Source organism: Pseudophryne corroboree, chromosome 4 (assembly GCF_028390025.1).
Source record: "Pseudophryne corroboree isolate aPseCor3 chromosome 4, aPseCor3.hap2, whole genome shotgun sequence".
Taxonomy (NCBI): domain Eukaryota; kingdom Metazoa; phylum Chordata; class Amphibia; order Anura; family Myobatrachidae; genus Pseudophryne; species Pseudophryne corroboree.
The window spans coordinates 129,352,582-129,364,685 of record NC_086447.1 but is presented as its reverse complement, the minus strand read 5'-3'; positions in this window follow the sequence as shown (position 1 = coordinate 129,364,685).

The window sequence follows — 12,104 nt, the reverse complement described above, 5'->3', positions numbered from 1 at the left end:
TCCAAGTCCTGATTCACCCTCTCGGTTTGACCATTGGTCTGAGGATGGTAAGCCGTGGAAAACTTTAGCTTGACTTGAAGGACTTGACATAAACTTCGCCAGAATTTGGCTGTGAATTGAACTCCTCGATCTGAGATAATTTCTTCAGGAAGACCGTGGAGTCGGAAGATCTCTTGTATGAATACTTGAGCCAACTTGGAAGCTGACGGAAGACCGGTGAGAGGAATGAAGTGTGCCATCTTGGTGAACCGGTCAACTACCACCCAGATGGTATTGAACTTGTTGCACATGGGTAAATCTGTAATAAAATCCATCGACAAATGGGTCCAAGGTCGACGGGGAACAGATAGTGGAACCAGTTGCCCCGCAGGCGACTGGCGGGATACCTTATGTTGAGCACACTTTGGGCAAGATGCAATAAACTCCAAGACGTCCTTTTTCAGAGTTGGCCACCAATAGGACCTAGAGATAAACTCCAGGGCTTTTTGGATACCTGTATGTCCGGCAAAACGGGAAGCATGGGCCCAATGCATGAGCTTCTTCCTTAGCATCGGTTTCACAAAACTTTTCCCTGATGGGGGCGTAGAGTCCATCCCTACCGTGGAGAATGCCAACGGATTTATAATAGGATGCTTGTCTGAAGACTCTGACTCATTTTCTTGCTCCCATGAGCGGGAAAGGGCATCGGCCTTGTGATTCTGAGAGCCCGGACAGAACTGGAGTTTAAAGTCGAACCTGGAAAAGAAAAGTGCCCATCTGGCCTGACGAGGGTTGAGACGTGCGCCTTTCAGATATAAAAGGTTCTTGTGGTCTGTAAGTATGGTGATTGAATGAGAAGCTCCCTCCAACAGATACCTCCACTCTTCTAGAGCGAGCTTGATGGCTAGCAACTCCTGGTCGCCAATGGCATAGTTGCACTCAGCTGGGGAGAACTTCCGGGAGAAGAAACTGCAAGGGTGTAAATGGCCATCTTTAGCCCTCTGAGATAACACCGCTCCTACTCCAACGGAGGAGGCATCCACCTCTAAGATGAAAGGAGAGTCGATGTCAGGCTGTTTCAGAACAGGCGCAGAGATGAACCTTTGTTTTAAAAGATGAAATGCTTGCATGGCTTCTTCAGACCACTTGGACGGGTTAGCACCCTTCTTAGTGAAAGCAGTAATAGGCGCCACAATGGTGGAAAAGTCTCGTATAAACTTTCGGTAATAGTTGGCGAACCCCAAGAACCTCTGGACCCCTTTGAGGGTTAAGGGTATCGGCCAATTTTGTATTGCTTGTAGTTTCTCAGGATCCATCTCTAGTCCGGAACCGGACACAATGTACCCTAGAAACGTAATGGACTTGACTTCAAAGACGCATTTCTCTAATTTGCAATAGAGATGATTGACACGGAGACGGGACAGAACCTCTTTAACCCAAAAACGATGTTCCTCTAAATCGTTGGCAAAAATGAGGATATCGTCTAGATAGACCACGACATGACGGTATAGAATGTCTCTGAAGATCTCATTGACAAAATGCTGGAAGACAGCTGGAGCATTGCTCAATCCGAAGGGCATGACGAGGTACTCATAATGTCCGTCACGGGTGTTAAAGGCGGTCTTCCACTCGTCACCCTCACGGATCCGGATGAGATTGTATGCACCTCTCAAGTCCAGCTTTGTAAAGATGGTAGCTCCGCTAACTCTGTCAAAGAGCTCAGTAATCAGGGGTAAAGGATAACGGTTCTTGATGGTAATGTCGTTCAAACCTCTGCAGTCGATGCACGGCCGCAGACCACCATCTTTCTTTTTTACAAAAAAGAAGCCTGCGCCGGCTGGGGAAGAAGAAGGTCGAATGAACCCCTTTGCTAGGTTCTCTTTAATGTATTCCTCCATAGAATGCGTCTCAGGCAGAGACAACGGATAAGTTCGACCTCGAGGTGGAACCTTCCCTGGAACGAGATCAATCGGGCAGTCCCATTCTCTATGAGGAGGAAGGATATCAGCAGAAGCTTTACTGAACACATCCATGAAATCTTGATATGGAGGAGGTGGAACATCAGACGACCTGGGGGAGGAAGAACAGACAGGCAATACTTTAAACAAACATGTCTCAGCACAGGAGGAACCGCATGCCAGGATTTGCGTAGTCGTCCAATCAATTGTAGGATTGTGAAGACGGAGCCATGGAAGGCCCAGGACCATAGGATGTGTGGCTCTTGGAATCACTAAAAAAGAAATAAGTTCGGAATGAAGAACTCCCACTCTCAGACGAACTGGTAGAGTTCTTAAAGAAATAACTGCATCAAAAATTTTGCTGCCATCCACGGCAGTTAAAGAAATGGACGAAGGAAGTCTCTCGGTGGGTAGGGACCACCGTTTAACATAGGCTTCGGTAATAAAGTTCCCAGCTGCTCCGGAATCAAGGAGGGCAATGACGTTCCGATAACGTTGAGCAACTTGAAGCGAGACTGGGAGATTACAATCTTGAGGAGATGGAGAGGAGATCATTACTCCTAGCCGGCCCTCTCCTTGGCGAGCTAGGATTTGGAGTTTCCCGGACGTTTGGGACAGGCATTAATGGTGTGAGACGGAGCTGCACAATAAAGACAGAGAGACTCGGAGAGACGTCTTCGGCGCTCAGCAGGAGTTAAACGGGAACGGCCAATTTGCATGGGCTCATCTTTAGTTGGTGACAGTTGGCGAGGAGGAGGAGCAGAAGATTTTGGAGCAGATGATCTTCCACGCTCAGTTGCTCTCTCTCTGAAACGTAAATCAACTTTCGTACAGAGTGAGATTAGCTCATCTAACTTAGAGGGTAAGTCTCTGGTAGCTAACTCATCTTTAATACGCTCAGATAAGCCATGCCAGAATGCAGCATACAGGGCCTCGTCGTTCCATGCCAGTTCGGATGCCAGGATCTGGAACTGTATCAGATATTGTCCTACAGTACGTGACCCCTGGCGTAAACGGAGAATCTCGGATGAAGCTGAGGTTACCCGGCCTGGCTCGTCGAAGATGCGCCTGAATGTTGACACGAAGGCAGTATAGGAAGATAGCAGGGTGTCGGACCTCTCCCATAACGGTGATGCCCAATCAAGGGCTGAGCCACTGAGAAGAGAAATAATGTAGGCAATTTTTGTACGGTCACTGGGAAAATTGCCAGGTTGTAGCTCAAACTGAATCTCACACTGGTTGAGAAATCCCCTGCAGAATCTTGGAGATCCGTCAAATTTTGCTGGCGTTAGAAGATGAAGACGTGGAGCAGAAATGGGTAAGGTGGGTGGGGTTATAGCTGGAGTCACTGTGGTTGACGCACCAGACGCGCCTGATCCACGGAGAGTTGTCTGAATCCCATCCAGCCGAGTAGAGAAATCCTGGAGACAGCGGATGATGTGGCCCTGTGCAGCCTCCTGATGTTCTAGTCGGGCTGCCAGTTCTTGCATCGGCCTGGCCGCTTGATCCTGGTCTCCGGCTGGATTCATTAGGTCAGTGCTTACTGTCACAACTGAGGGCCTGAGCTGACGGGAGGCAGCCTCAGTTGCAGGGGCTGAGATGTACCGGAACCTGGGAGGTTGTATCAGACCCCTGGACATGTAAGTAACATGAAGAAGAACCGCCCGAAGGCGTGACCACGACAACTTGAATAAAAGTCAATGATGTTTATTTATGACAAACTCCATGCATCACAGTAGCAGTAAAAGAAACATAAAATCAGCAGAGAAATAATACAGTTCCTGGGTACTACAGGGGCAGGGGCCACAGAGCTCTGGTAATATGAGACAGTTCTTATTATCTGCGAGTTGGAAAGTCCTTACCAGGCCTGACTGTAACAATGAAGAAAGCCCAGGATCGTATCAGCTGGTGTTCCAGGGAAAGCTGGACTGCTGTAAATAAAATAGCTGCTGTGGGTTCTGGTTGGAACCAGACAGATGTTGGCACGGAGTGGATACTGGCTGGAACCAGTTAAATAATAAATGAGGCTTGAGAGCGATGCAATATGAATGAAATGTAGAGTTTGAGAGCGGAGAAATAATAATACCGGTGGAGAGTGGTAAACTGTAGAAAGGACACCGGCCCTTTAAGAGAAGCTGTACTCTGCTGGAAGCTGGGCTGGAAGCAGGTAATGTTGTAGCTGGAAACAGATGAATCCACAATGGATCGGAGAGTCAGGCTACACCGCAGGTGGAATGCTGGTGCGGGTCTCTATGGTGGAAGTCTTGAGACAGGAGCTGGAACCTGGAAGACAATCACAGGAGAGAGACAAACAGGAACTAGGTTTGACAACCAAAGCACTGACGCCTTCCTTGCTCAGGCACAGTGTATTTAAACCTGCAGCAAGGAAGGGATTGGCTAGGCAATTATGCAGATTATCAATACTGAGAACAGATTGGTGGAAATGATCAGCTGACAAAATCCAAGATGGCTGCGCCCATGCAGACACTTGGAGGGAAGTTTGGTTTGTAATCCATGTGGTAATGAAAACAGTAATGGCGGCGCCGGCCACCGGAGACAGGAGGCGCCAAGCTGACAGGTGCACATCCAACCACGCGGACACAGCGGAGGCCGCGGCTGACGTAATCGCCACTCAGACACTCTGCATGCAGAAGCTCAGGGACGGCGGCGGAGGCCGCGGGAGACGCCATGCCAGGTGTAATATGGCGTTTACTGTGACCGCGTCTCAGAGTGACAGGAGAGGATACAGGAATGTAAACATCAGGATAACAGATGGGATCCGGTCCTGGAGCGCTGAGCCAGCCTTAGGAGGCATCTGATGGGTAAGAAATGGCGTCCAGATACCCGGATCGTGACAACTTCTACCCAGTTGGAAAACACATTGATACATACTAACACATATTTCAAATTCCTACAGGGTGGTAACTGTATGAAGTCGATTTGTATTACCTGAAAAGGTCCGTCTGTCGGAGGGATATGGGATGGCTCTGTTGGTATTGTCTTTCCAATATTCTTCCTCAAGCAAGTAAAACATGTCATTGCTCTCTTACCTGCATGAGAAGAGAATCCTGGCACACACCAGTAGGCTCTTACCAGCTTCCACATACCCTCTTTGCCCAGATGAGTCAGACTGTGTGCCGCCTCAGCTAGACTTGGAAGATATGCTCTGGGGGCCACCGGCTTACCGTGTCCACCTGTCCAAAGTCCTGAGGACTCCTGACCATACCCCTTCGACTTACAGACCGCCCTTTCCTCTAGGGAACACAAATTTTGCATTTAAATTTTTCTGTTGTGTGTTATCAGTTGTTTGAAGTAAACCGTCTCTGGATGAGGGAAGAGAGGGGAATAATAGTAAAAAAAAAGAAAGAAAATGTCAGGTTTGGCATTCACCAACAGGCTGTCACACCATCATGCATATCAGTGTCTGTACACAGTCTCCTTTCACCAGTATTCTCATTCTCCACCATTTATGCATTACCAGGCACACTGCAGTAATACTGGTGTCATCGTGCTGGTGAGATATACTGGATTTGGGCAGAACTCTGACGGACCGAGTAGGCATATGGCGTTTGAACTGTAATCGGGTCCATGTATTGTACCCTCCTGTCGGTGAACGTAAGAGATGAGGAGGAAACTTTGAAGAAAAATCACATAGAGGTTAGTAACAGATAAGTTTGTAGAGACAAAGAGGATTTTATAAAATTTGACAACTGGATTGGGCACTATGGGGAATGACTTTTCTACTAGGTCTGCTCCCCTTAAAAAAATTTCTATGTGTGTTATATCCCTACTGGGACTATCCCAGCCATCAATCCAGTGTCCTGTCCATTCTAAGTTCGTAGGGAACCCGGTATCTGAGAGATAATTTCCTCTACCTGTGATGGACATGAATCTAGAACAGTGAAATGCAACATTAGTCTTTGTGGGTGACTAACATACTTTGCACTTCCTGGGCGGGAGCACGCTATATGTATACCGTATCTAACAAAATTCCTGTTAAATTAATCAGGGGCCATTTCTGCTAGAGAAAGAAGCAAAAATTTAGAGGCCTCATCTTAACCCCAGCAAGTTTTGTCAAAAGGGTAAAGTTGCATCTATTCCGTTCTTCCCATTAACCGAATCTGTGTTTGCTATATGGCTCGTGATTCCTTACTATATGTCCCTTGGTCCCATCTATGTGTTTAATAATGTGGCTAGTTTTCTCTGTCTAGGGGTCTATATTGACTATGTGTTTTACTACTCCTACAATCTCTGGCAAAATGCCCTTTCTTCCTACAAGTGTAACATATTATCGGTCTTTTCTTACCACCAGGGTTTTGGGGTTTAGGCTGATGAGGCTTTGCTGCAAAAGCCTGTAGACTTACTGTCATCAGCTTCTCCTCCTGTTGTTCTCTGCGCCTAGCAATATTCTTGTGGTGTTCAATTGCGCACTCTCTAAGATAAGCTACTGTGACCCCTCTCCAATTAGGCATAGATGTTTGTACCCTGTCCCTTACTGTCTTTTCTCTGACGTCCTAGTGGATGCTGGGGACTCCGTCAGGACCATGGGGATTAGCGGCTCCGCTGGAGACAGGGCACAAAAATAAAGCTTTAGGATCAGGTGGTGTGCACTGGCTCCTCCCCCTATGACCCCCCTCCAAGCCTCAGTTAGGTTTTTGTGCCCGTCCGAGCAGGGTGCAATCTAGGTGACTCTCCTAAAGAGCTGCTTAGAAAAAGTTTTTAGGTTTTTTATTTTACAGTGAGTCCTGCTGGCAACAGGCTCACTGCAACGAGGGACTTAGGGGAGAAGAAGTGAACTCACCTGCGTGCAGGATGGATTGGCTTCTTAGGCTACTGGACACCATTAGCTCCAGAGGGATCGAACACAGGCCCAGCCATGGAGTCCGGTCCCGGAGCCGTGCCGCCGACCCCCTTGCAGATGCCGAAAAGTGAAGAGGTCCAGAAACCGGCGGCAGAAGACTTTTCAGTCTTCATGAGGTAGCGCACAGCACTGCAGCTGTGCGCCATTGTTGTCACACACTTCACACCAGCGGTCACTGAGGGTGCAGGGCGCTGTGGGGGGCGCCCTGGGCAGCAATGAAATACCTATACTGGCTAAAAGATACATCACATATAGCCCCTGGGGCTATATGGATGTATTTAACCCCTGCCAGGTCTCAGAAAAACGGGAGAAGAAGCCCGCCGAAAAGGGGGCGGGGCCTATTCTCCTCAGCACACAGCGCCATTTTCCCTCACAGAAATGCTGGTGGGAAGGCTCCCAGGCTCTCCCCTGCACTGCACTACAGAAACAGGGTTAAAACAGAGAGGGGGGGCACTTATTTGGCGATATGATTATATATATTAAGATGCTATAAGGGAAAAACACTTATATAAAGGTTGTCCCTGTATAATTATAGCGTTTTGGTGTGTGCTGGCAAACTCTCCCTCTGTCTCTCCAAAGGGCTAGTGGGGTCCTGTCCTCTATCAGAGCATTCCCTGTGTGTGTGCTGTGTGTCGGTACGTGTGTGTCGACATGTATGAGGACGATGTTGGTGAGGAGGCGGAGCAATTGCCTGTAATGGTGATGTCACTCTCTAGGGAGTCGACACCGGAATGGATGGCTTATTTATGGAATTACGTGATAATGTCAACACGCTGCAAGGTCGGTTGACGACATGAGACGGCCGGCAAACCAATTAGTACCTGTCCAGGCGTCTCAAACACCGTCAGGGGCGTTAAAACGTCTTTTTACCTCAGTCGGTCGACACAGACACAGACACGGACACTGACTCCAGTGTCGACGGTGAAGAAACAAACGTATTTTTCTTTTAGGGCCACACGTTACTTGTTAAGGGCAATGAAGGAGGTGTTACATATTTCTGATACTACAAGTACCACAAAAAAGGGTATTTTGTGGAGTGTGAAAAAACTACCTGTAGTTTTTCCTGAATCAGATAAATTAAATGAAGTGTGTGATGATGCGTGGGTTTCCCCCGATAGAAAATTATTGGCGGTATACCCTTTCCCGCCAGAAGTTAGGGCGCGTTGGGAAACACCTCTTAGGGTGGATAAGGCGCTCACACACTTATCAAAACAAGTGGCGGTACCGTCTCCAGATAGGGCCGCCCTCAAGGAGCCAGCTGATAGGAGGCTGGAAAATATCCTAAAAAGTATATACACACATACTGGTGTTATACTGCGACCAGCGATCGCCTCAGCCTGGATGTGCAGCGCTGGGGTGGCTTGGTCGGATTCCCTGACTGAAAATATTGATACCCTTGACAGGGACAGTATTTTATTGACTATAGAGCATTTAAAGGATGCATTTCTATATATGCGAGATGCACAGAGGGATATTTGCACTCTGGCATCAAGAGTAAGTGCGATGTCCATATCTGCCAGAAGTTGTTTATGGACACGACAGTGGTCAGGTGATGCAGATTCCAAACGGCACATGGAAGTATTGCCGTATAAAGGAGAAAAAGACAACGTCTTTTCAGCCTCAGTCCTTTCGTCCCCATAAGGGCAAGCGGTCAAAAGGCCAGTCATATCTGCCATGGGATAGAGGAAAGGGAAGAAGACTGCAGCAGGCAGCCCATTCCCAGGAACAGAAGCCCTCCACCGCTTCTGCCAAGTCCTCAGCATGACGCTGGGGCCGTACAAGCGGACTCAGGTGGGGTGGGGGGTCGTCTCAAGAGTTTCAGCACGCAGTGGGCTCACTCGCAAGTGGACCCCTGGATCCTACATGTAGTATCCCAGGGGTACAGATTGGAAGTTCGAGACGTCTCCCCCTCGCAGGTTCCTGAAGTCTGCTTTACCAACGTCTCCCTCCGACAGGGAGGCAGTAGTGGAAACAATTCACAAGCTGTATTCCCAGCAGGTGATAATCAAAGTACCCCTCCTACAACAAGGAAAGGGGTATTATTCCACACTATATTGTGGTACTGAAGCCAGACGGCTCGGTGAGACCTATTCTAAATCTGAAATATTTGAACACTTACATAAAAAGGTTCAAATCAAGATGGAGTCACTCAGAGCAGTGATAGCGAACCAGGAAAAAGGGGACTATATGGTGTCCCGGGACAGATGCTTACCTCCATGTCCCAATTTGCCCTTCTCACCAAGGGTACCTCAGGTTCGTGGTACAGAACTGTCACTATCAGTTTCAGACGCTGCCGGTTGGATTGTCCACGGCACCCCGGGTCCTTACCAAGGTAATGGCCGAAATGATGATTCTTCTTCAAAGAAAATGGACGATCTCCTGATAAGGGCAAGGTCCAGAGAACAGTTGGAGGTCGGAGTAGCACTATCTCAAGTAGTTCTACGACAGCACGGGTGGATTCTAAATATTCCAAAACCGCAGCTGTTTCCGACGACACGTCTGCTGTTCCTAGGGATGATTCTGGACACAGTCCAGAAAAAGGTGTTTCTCCCGGAGAAGAAAGCCAGGGAGTTATCCGAGCTAGTCAGGAACCTCCTAAAACCAGGAAAAGTGTCAGTGCATCATTGCACAAGGGTCCTGGGAAAAATGGTGGCTTCTTACGAAGCGATTCCATTCGGCAGATTTCACGCAAGAACTTTTCAGTGGGATCTGCTGGACAAATGGTCCGGATCGCATCTGCAGATGCATCAGCGGATAACCTTATCGCCACGGACAAGGGTGTCTCTTCTGTGGTGGTTGCAGAGTGCTCATCTGTTAGAGGGCCGCAGATTCGGCATACAGGACTGGGTCCTGGTGACCACGGATGCCAGTCTGAGAGGCTGGGGAGCGGTCACACAGGGAAGAAACTTCCAGGGAGTATGGTCAAGCCTGGAGATGTCTCTTCACATAAATATACTGGAGCTAAGAGCGATTTACAATGCTCTAAGCCTGGCAAAACCCCTGCTTCAGGGTCAGCCGGTGTTGATCCAGTCGGACAACATCACGGCAGTCGCCCACGTAAACAGACACAAGAAGCAGGAGAGCAATGGCAGAAGCTGCAAGGATTCTTCGCTGGGCGGAAGATCATGTGATAGCACTGTCAGCAGTGTTCATTCCGGGAGTGGACAACTGGGAAGCAGACTTCCTCAGCAGACACGATCTACACCCGGGAGAGTGGGGACTTCATCCAGAAGTCTTCCACATGATTGTGAACCGTTGGGAAAAACCAAAGGTGGATATGATGGCGTCTCGCCTCAACAAAAAACTGGACAGGTATTGCGCCAGGTCAAGAGACCCTCAGGCAATAGCTGTGGACGCTCTGGTAACACCGTGGGTGTTCCAGTCAGTGTATGTGTTTCCTCCTCTGCCTCTCGTACCAAAAGTACTGAGAATTATACGGCAAAGGGGAGTAAGAACGATACTCGTGGCTCCGGATTGGCCAAGAAGAACTTGGTACCCGGAACTTCAGGAGATGCTCACGGAAGATCCGTGGCCTCTACCTCTAAGACGGGACCTGCTTCAGCAGGGACCGTGTCTATTCCAAGACTTACCGCGGCTGCGTTTGACGGCATGGCGGTTGAACGCCGAATTCTAAGGGAAAAAGGCATTCCGGAAGAGGTCATTCCTACACTGGTCAAAGCCAGGATGGAGGTGACTGCACAACATTATCACCGCATTTTGAGAAAATATGTTGCGTGGTGTGAGGCCAGGAAGGCCCCCACAGAGGAATTTCAATTGGGTCGATTCCTACATTTCCTGCAAACAGGATTGTCTATGGGCCTCAAATTGGGGTCCATTAAGGTTCAAATTTCGGCCCTGTCGATTTTCTTCCAAAAAGAATTGGCTTCAGCTCCTGAAGTCCAGACTTTTGTAAAAGGAGTACTACATATACAGCCCCCGGTTGTGCCCCCAGTGGCTCCGTGGGACCTTAATGTAGTTTTGGATTTTCTCAAATCCCATTGGTTTTGAGCCACTCAATTGGCGGCTTTATCGTATAGAAGCCCATATCTGATTTTCCATTCGGACAGGGCAGAACTGCGGACGCGTCCTCAGTTTCTGCCTAAGGTGGTGTCAGCGTTTCACCTGAACCAGCCTATTGTGGTGCCTGCGGCTACTAGCGATTTGGAGGATTCCAAGTTGCTGGACGTTGTCAGGGCATTGAAAATATATATTTCAAGGACGGCTGGAGTCAGAAAATCTGACTCGCTGTTTATACTGTATGCACCCAACAAGCTGGGTGCTCCTGCTTCTAAGCAGACGATTGCTCGTTGGATTTGTAGCACAATTCAACTTGCACATTCTGTGGCAGGCCTGCCACAGCCTAAATCTGTCAAGGCCCATTCCACAAGGAAGGTGGGCTCATCCTGGGCGGCTGCCCGAGGGGTCTCGGCATTACAACTCTGCCGAGCAGCTACGTGGTCGGGGGAGAACACGTTTGTAAAATTCTACAAATTTGATACCCTGGCTAAAGAGGACCTGGAGTTCTCTCATTCGGTGCTGCAGAGTCATCCGCACTCTCCCGCCCGTTTGGGAGCTTTGGTATAATCCCCATGGTCCTGACGGAGTCCCCAGCATCCACTAGGACGTCAGAGAAAATAAGATTTTACTTACCGATAAATCTATTTCTCGTAGTCCGTAGTGGATGCTGGGCGCCCATCCCAAGTGCGGATTGTCTGCAATACTTGTACATAGTTATTGTTACAAAAAAATCGGGTTGTTATTGTTGTGAGCCGTCTGTTCAGAGGCTCCTACGTTTGTCATACTGTTAACTGGGTTCAGATCACAAGTTGTACGGTGTGATTGGTGTGGCTGGTATGAGTCTTACCCGGGATTCAAAATCCTTCCTTATTGTGTACGCTCGTCCGGGCACGGTATCCTAACTGAGGCTTGGAGGAGGGTCATAGGGGGAGGAGCCAGTGCACACCACCTGATCCTAAAGCTTTATTTTTGTGCCCTGTCTCCTGCGGAGCCGCTAATCCCCATGGTCCTGACGGAGTCCCCAGCATCCACTACGGACTACGAGAAATAGATTTATCGGTAAGTAAAATCTTATTATTGAGCCCGTCCATTAGCACAGAGACTGCCACTTCCCTGTAATCCGCTTCTCCGATATCCCAACGTATCTATCCATTATTTGCAGAGCTCGATGGAAATATTCAGATGCCATTTCATTTTCCCTTTGTTTTATGGAGAAAATACAACTCTAGTTGCCTGTTAATTCGTTCCACATTCTCCTGATTGTTTCCGTCAGTCATAGGACTATCCGA